Genomic DNA, 7,428 nt, shown 5'->3' on the forward strand with positions numbered 1-7,428 from the left:
GTCCTGAGGATTTGTTGGGTTGGTGGGACTTATTGAACTGAGCCACAGAACCAGCTGGCTTAGGGGACTCTTTTCTATGGTAAACTCTTGACATTTGGTCTCTCTCTCTCTCTCTCTCTCTCTCTCCCCGCCCCCTTTCTCTTTCTCTCTGTCTCTCACCCTGTGGGGGACCGGTAGTGCTGAGAGCTGGAATCCCCCAGTGAAAAGGGTGTTGATTGTTTTGTCAGAGCTCTGGGGGAATGTGAGGGATCGCTGTCAGGAGCTGTCATCCTGACAACCAAGGGTGTAACTTATCCCCTCACTAAAAAGAGAGAGGGGCCTCTGCCTTCTAACCTCTGACAGCTCCTCACACACACACACACAAACGCGAGCGTGAGCACGCACAGCCGCACCTGCACCCGCACACACACACAGACACCCACACACAGACTAACTCACACACACACCCGCACACACACACAGACACACACACACAGACTAACACACACACACCTGCATGCACACATATAAGTGCACGCTGCTAGCATGCACTCACACACAGACACAGGCACACAGACACACAGGCACACACACCAACATATTCACACATACACACATCAAACTCCCCCCAACCCCTTGACTTACAACCTCTCTTCATATTTAACTTACACAATTGGGTGTCTCTGAGATTGCACAACTTGTTAAAAGTCTCAATTCTGTCGCTATCAGTGTTTCTCCAGTGTGTGGCTGGGATAAGTTCCAGAACATTACCTGTCTGAGGTGGGGACATGTATAAGGTCGCAGGAGCGTGTGTGTGTGTGTGTGTGTGTGTGTGTGTGTGTGTGTGTGTGTGTGTGTGTGTGTGTGTGTGTGTGTGTGTGTGTGTGTGTGTGTGTGTGTGTGTGTGTGTGTGTGTGTGTGTGTGTGTGTGTGTGTGTCTTGAAGCATAAATACCATACATCAATCATCATAACTCCACCCAGGCAGAATGATCACAGAAACACCAACACCATCTCAACACCAAAAAGACAGGATGGATAGAGGAGGAGATGAAGAGATGGACAGAAAAAGGGAAGAATGCATATATTGAAGAAGGGATGGACTAATGTTTAGATGGATGGTTTTAGGTGACAAGAAGATTGACAGACAAGGACGGATAAATGGAGGGATTAACAGAAGAATGGACAGATAGACAGAATAACTGATGGATGGATTGATAGAGAGATAGACGTGTGGAAGGAAAACATATAGAGCTGAATAAACCAAATGGAAAGGAAATAGATTCAATTAATCATTTCTCAACCAGTCAGCTATACATATTGAGAGCAATCTTCAACAAGTCACTCGCCAAAATATGTTGCGTTATGGGAGTTTGGGAGTATGGGAGTACGTCAGCATGACAGTATGATGGCATGGCAGTATGGGAGTATGGGAGTATGGGAGTATAGCAGTATGGGAGTATGGCAGTATGTGAGTATGGTGGTATGGCAATATGACAGTATGGGAGTATGGCAGTATGGGAGTATGGGAGTATGGCAGTATGGGAGTATGGGAGTATAGCAGTATGGGAGTATGGCAGTATGTGAGTATGGTGGTATGGCAATATGACAGTATGGGAGTATGGCAGAATGGGAGTATGGCAGTGTGTCAGTATGGGAGTATGACAGTATAGGAGTATGGGAGTATGGCAGTATGGCAGTATGGGAGTATGACATTATGGCAGTATGTGAGTATGACAGTATGACAGTATGAGAGTATGACAGTATGGCAGTATGACAGTATGGCAGTATGGGAGTATGACAGTATGGCAGTATGACAGTATGGCAGTATGGCAGTATGACAGTATAGGAGTATGGGAGTATGACAGTATGACAGTATGACAGTATGGGAGTATAGCAGTATGACAGTATGGGAGTATGGCAGTATGGGAGTATGGGAGTATGGCAGTATGGGAGTATGGGAGTATAGCAGTATGGGAGTATGGCAGTATGTGAGTATGCTGGTATGGCAATATGACAGTATGGGAGTATGGCAGTATGGGAGTATGGCAGTGTGTCAGTATGGGAGTATGACAGTATAGGAGTATGGGAGTATGGCAGTATGGCAGTATGGGAGTATGACATTATGGCAGTATGTGAGTATGACAGTATGACAGTATGAGAGTATGACAGTATGGCAGTATGACAGTATGGCAGTATGGGAGTATGACAGTATGGCAGTATGACAGTATGGCAGTATGACAGTATGGGAGTATGACAGTATGGCAGTATGGCAGTATGGGAGTATGGCAGTATGCGAGTATGGCAGTATGACAGTATGGCAGTATGACAGTATGGGAGTATGACAGTATGGGAGTATGGCAGTATGACAGTATGGCAGTATGACAGTATGGGAGTATGACAGTATGGCAGTATGGCAGTATGGGAGTATGGCAGTATGCGAGTATGGCAGTATGACAGTATGACAGTATGGCAGTATGACAGTATGGGAGTATGACAGTATGGGAGTATGGCAGTATGGGAGTATGGCAGTATGGGAGTATGGCAGTATGGGATTATGACAGTATGACAGTATGGCAGTATGGGATTATGACAGTATGACAGTATGACAGTATGGCAGTATGACAGTATGGGAGTATGACAGTATGGCAGTATGGGAGTATGATAGTATGGCAGTATGGGAGTATGACAGTATGGGAGTATGGCAGTATGGGAGTATGGCAGTATGGCAGAATGGCAGTATGGGAGTGTGGCAGTATGGGAGTATGGCAGTATGGCAGAATGGCAGTATGGGAGTGTGGCAGTATGGGAGTATGGCAGTATGGCAGTATGACAGTATGGCAGTATGGCAGTATGGGAGTATGGCAGTATGGCAGAATGGCAGTATGGGAGTGTGTCAGTACGGCAGTATGGGAGTATGGGAGTATGGGGGTGTGGCAGTATGGCAGAATGGCAGTATGACAGTTTGGCAGTATGGCAGTATGGGAGTATGGCAGTATGGCAGAATGGCAGTATGGGAGTGTGGCAGTACGGCAGTATGGGAGTATGGGAGTATGGGGGTGTGGCAGTATGGCAGTATGGGAGTATGGCAGTATGGCAATATGGGAGTAAAGGAGTATGGCAGTATGGGAGTATGGCAGTATGGCAGTATGGGAGTGTGGCAGTATGGCAGTTTGGCAGTATGGCAGAATGGCAGTATGGGAGTGTGGCAGTATGGCAGTTTGGCAGTATGGCAGAATGGCAGTATGGGAGTGTGGCAGTATGGCAGTATGGGAGTATGGCAGTAAAGGACACCCAAGACCACAGAGTTGTCAGTTCTAAGTGTATCAGAGGGTAGAGCTAGTTTGTCCTAGACCCCCACATCTCTCCTCTGTAGAGGAGAGTTCCCTTTCTTCCGTGTCAGTGAAGGAGGATAAAGGATGGATGAGGGAGGGAGGGAGGGAGGGAGGGAGGGAGGGAGGGAGGGAGGGAGGGAGGGAGGGAGGGAGGGAGGGAGGGAGGATAAAGGATGGATGAGGGAGGGAGGGAGCTGAAAGGGTGGATGGGAAGAGTGAGGTCCTGGAATTCCTGGATCCCTGCTCAAAGGAGCCGACGGATGATGAAAGGAGGTAATTCCACCTCTCTCTCTCTCTCTCTCTCTCTCGTTCACTCACTGCCTCTCCCTGTGATGGCTGTCAACACCAGGGTTAAAATGTAGGGAGAGCAAAGACAAAGCTTTCAAATATACACACCCTTCAACACACCCACACATAGGCCTATACACCATCAAATAAATACACACATAAACTAACACACACACAGTAACACACACACACTAACATTTGCAAGCATACACAAAGACATACTCACACAGATATGGGAGGGGAGACAGACAGAGAGAGAGAGAGGAGAGACATGGAGAGAGAGAGAGAAATACATACATTTGATTGATTGATTACCAAGAAGAAGATATGAAGATGAGACAGAGGAAGGGAGGATATGGGAGGAGAAGAGTTGAAAAAGGGAGTGTGAAGAATATGAAAACAGTAAAGGAAAGAAGAAAACTGAGGATTATGGGAGGAGTAGAGATTTATATTGTTGCTCCAGACCTGACCTTGGTGGGGTTTACGATCACAGGGAGACGGTGTTATCTTTCCTACAGTTCTTAAACCGAATTCCAGGGAAAGATTGGGATCCTGGAATTCCTAAAAGTCCAATTTTGAGTAATCACTCAAGCTGTAGGGTGATTATGATTGCTGAAAAATGCATTGCCACGTGTTTCCAGAAAAAGATTGAGTGTGTTTATGTGTGTTACTGTACACAGCAATGTACTTTTGAATGACTGAATCAAATGTCCACATTCAGATCTACAATTCATTCATCAATTCATCTCTCTCTCTCTCTCTCAGCATATGTGCTCTCAGCAATCACCTAGAACAATGCTCTCACACAAACACACTAGCGTGAATAGAATATTTTGGTCTCCATATCACATTGGGATTGTGCTCAAAAAAGACTGAAATCCGAGGTGGGTGAGACCAAGTCATATAGTTCCATGAGAATCTACATTCTACAGGGTTCTCTCTATGCTAGTCAAAGCAGAGACAGTACAGGACATTGCAGCGGTCAGCAAACTTAGTGTGAGATTTGGAATTGTGATGGTTGCTATGGTGACACTGAAATGTTTCAAGATAAAACGCAAAAAGCTAGAACGCAAATTACATGCTGGCTGGTGGGGTTAGGAGAATGGGATGGGAGGTTGGGGGAATGGGATGGGAGGTTGGGGGAATGGGATGGGAGGTTGGGAGAATGGGATGGGAGGTTAGGAGAATGGGATGGGAGGTTGGGGGAATGGGATGGGAGGTTGGGAGAATGGGATGGGAGGTTAGGAGAATGGGATGGGAGGTTGGGGGAATGGGATGGGAGGTTGGGAGAATGGGATGGGAGGTTTGGGGGAATGGGATGGGTGGTTGGGAGAATGGGATGGGAGTTTGGGGAGATGAGATGGGAGGTTGGGAGAATGGGATGGGAGGTTAGGAGAATGGGATGGGAGGTTGGGGGAATGGGATGGGAGATTGGGAGAAAGGGATGGGAGGTTTGGGGGAATGGGATGGGTGGTTGGGAGAATGGGATGGGAGGTTGGGGGAATGGGATGGGAGGTTGGGAGAATGGGATGGGAGGTTAGGAGAATGGGATGGGAGGTTGGGGGAATGGGATGGGAGGTTGGGAGAATGGGATGGGAGGTTTGGGGGAATGGGATGGGTGGTTGGGAGAATGGGATGGGAGTTTGGGGAGATGAGATGGGAGGTTGGGAGAATGGGATGGGAGGTTTGGGAGAATGGGATGGGAGGTTGGGGGAATGGGATGGGAGGTTGGGAGAATGGGATGGGAGGTTTGGGAGAATGGGATGGGAGGTTAGGAGAATGGGATGGGAGGTTGGGGGAATGGGATGGGAGGTTGGGAGAATGGGATGGGAGGTTAGGAGAATGGGATGGGAGGTTGGGGGAATGGGATGGGAGGTTGGGAGAATGGGATGGGAGGTTTGGGGGAATGGGATGGGTGGTTGGGAGAATGGGATGGGAGTTTGGGGAGATGAGATGGGAGGTTGGGAGAATGGGATGGGAGGTTAGGAGAATGGGATGGGAGGTTGGGGGAATGGGATGGGAGATTGGGAGAATGGGATGGGAGGTTTGGGGGAATGGGATGGGTGGTTGGGAGAATGGGATGGGAGGTTGGGAGAATGGGATGGGAGGTTGGGGGAATGGGATGGAGGTTGGGAGAATGGGATGGGAGGTTTGGGGGAATGGAATGGGAGGTTGGGAGAATGGGATGGGAGGTTGGGGGAATGGGATGGGAGGTTGGGGGAATGGGATGGGAGGTTGGGAGAATGGGATGGTAGGTTGGGAGAATGGGATGGGAGGTTGGGAGAATGGGATGGGAGGTTGGGGGAATGGGATGGGAGGTTGGGGGAATGGGATTGGGGGGTTTGGGAAATGGGATGGGAGGTTGGGGTGATGGGATGGGAGGTTGGGGGAATGGGATGGGAGGTTGGGGGAATGGGATGGGAGGTTGGGGAAATGGGATGAGAGGTTGGGGGAATGGGATGGGAGGTTGGGAGAATGTTATGGGAGGTTGGGAGAATGGGATGGGAGGTTGGGGGAATGGGATGGGAGGTTGGGGAATGGGATGGGAGGTTGGGAGAATGCGATTGGGGGGTTTGGGAAATGGGATGGAAGGTTGGGGAGATGGGATGGGAGGTTGGGGGAATGGGATGGGAAGGTTGGGGGAATGGGATTCGGGGGTTTGGGAAATAGGATGGGAGGTTGGGAGAATGGGATGGGAGGTTGGGGGAATGGGATGGGAGGTTGGGAAAATGGGATTGGGGGGTTGGGGGAATGGGATGGGAGGTTGGGAGAATGGGATGGGAGGTTGGGGGAATGGGATGGGAGGTTGGGAAAATGGGATTGGGAGGTTGGGGGAATGGGATGGGAGGTTGGGGGAATGGGATGGGATGGGAGGTTGGGGGAATGGGATGGGAGGTTGGGGGAATGGGATGGGAGGTTGGGAGAATGGGATGGGAGGTTGGGGGAATGGGATGGGATTGGGGGGGTTTGGGAAATGGGATGGGAGGTTTGGGGAGATGGGATGGGAGGTTGGGGGAATGGGATGGGAGGTTGGGGGAATGGGATGGGAGGTTGGGGAAATGGGATGAGAGGTTGGGGGAATGGGATGGGAGGTTGGGAGAATGTTATGGGAGGTTGGGAGAATGGGATGGGAGGTTGGGGGAATGGGATGGGAGGTTGGGGAATGGGATGGGAGGTTGGGAGAATGCGATTGGGGGGTTTGGGAAATGGGATGGAAGGTTGGGGAGATGGGATGGGAGGTTGGGGGAATGGGTTGGGCGGTTGGGGGAATGGGATTCGGGGGTTTGGGAAATAGGATGGGAGGTTGGGAGAATGGGATGGGAGGTTGGGGGAATGGGATGGGAGGTTGGGAAAATGGGATTGGGGGGTTGGGGGAATGGGATGGGAGGTTTGGAGAATGGGATGGGAGGTTGGGGGAATGGGATGGGAGGTTGGGAAAATGGGATTGGGGGGTTGGGGGAATGGGATGGGAGGTTGGGGGAATGGGATGGGAGGTTGGGGGAATGGGATGGGAGGTTGGGGGAATGGGATTCGGGGGTTTGGGAAATGGGATGGGAGGTTGGGAGAATGGGATGGGAGGTTGGGGGAATGGGATGGGAGGTTGGGAAAATGGGATTGGGGGTTTGGGAAATGGGATGGGAGGTTGGGAGAATGGGATGGGAGGTTGGGGGAATGGGATGGGAGGTTGGGAAAATGGGATTGGGGGGTTGGGGGAATGGGATGGGAGGTTGGGGGAATGGGATGGGAGGTTGGGGGAATGGGATGGGAGGTTGGGGGAAGGGGATGGGAGGTTGGGAAAATGGGATTGGGTCGTTTGGGAAATAGGA

This window comes from Oncorhynchus clarkii, chromosome 32 (assembly GCF_045791955.1).
Source record: "Oncorhynchus clarkii lewisi isolate Uvic-CL-2024 chromosome 32, UVic_Ocla_1.0, whole genome shotgun sequence".
Classification (NCBI taxonomy): Eukaryota; Metazoa; Chordata; class Actinopteri; order Salmoniformes; family Salmonidae; genus Oncorhynchus; species Oncorhynchus clarkii.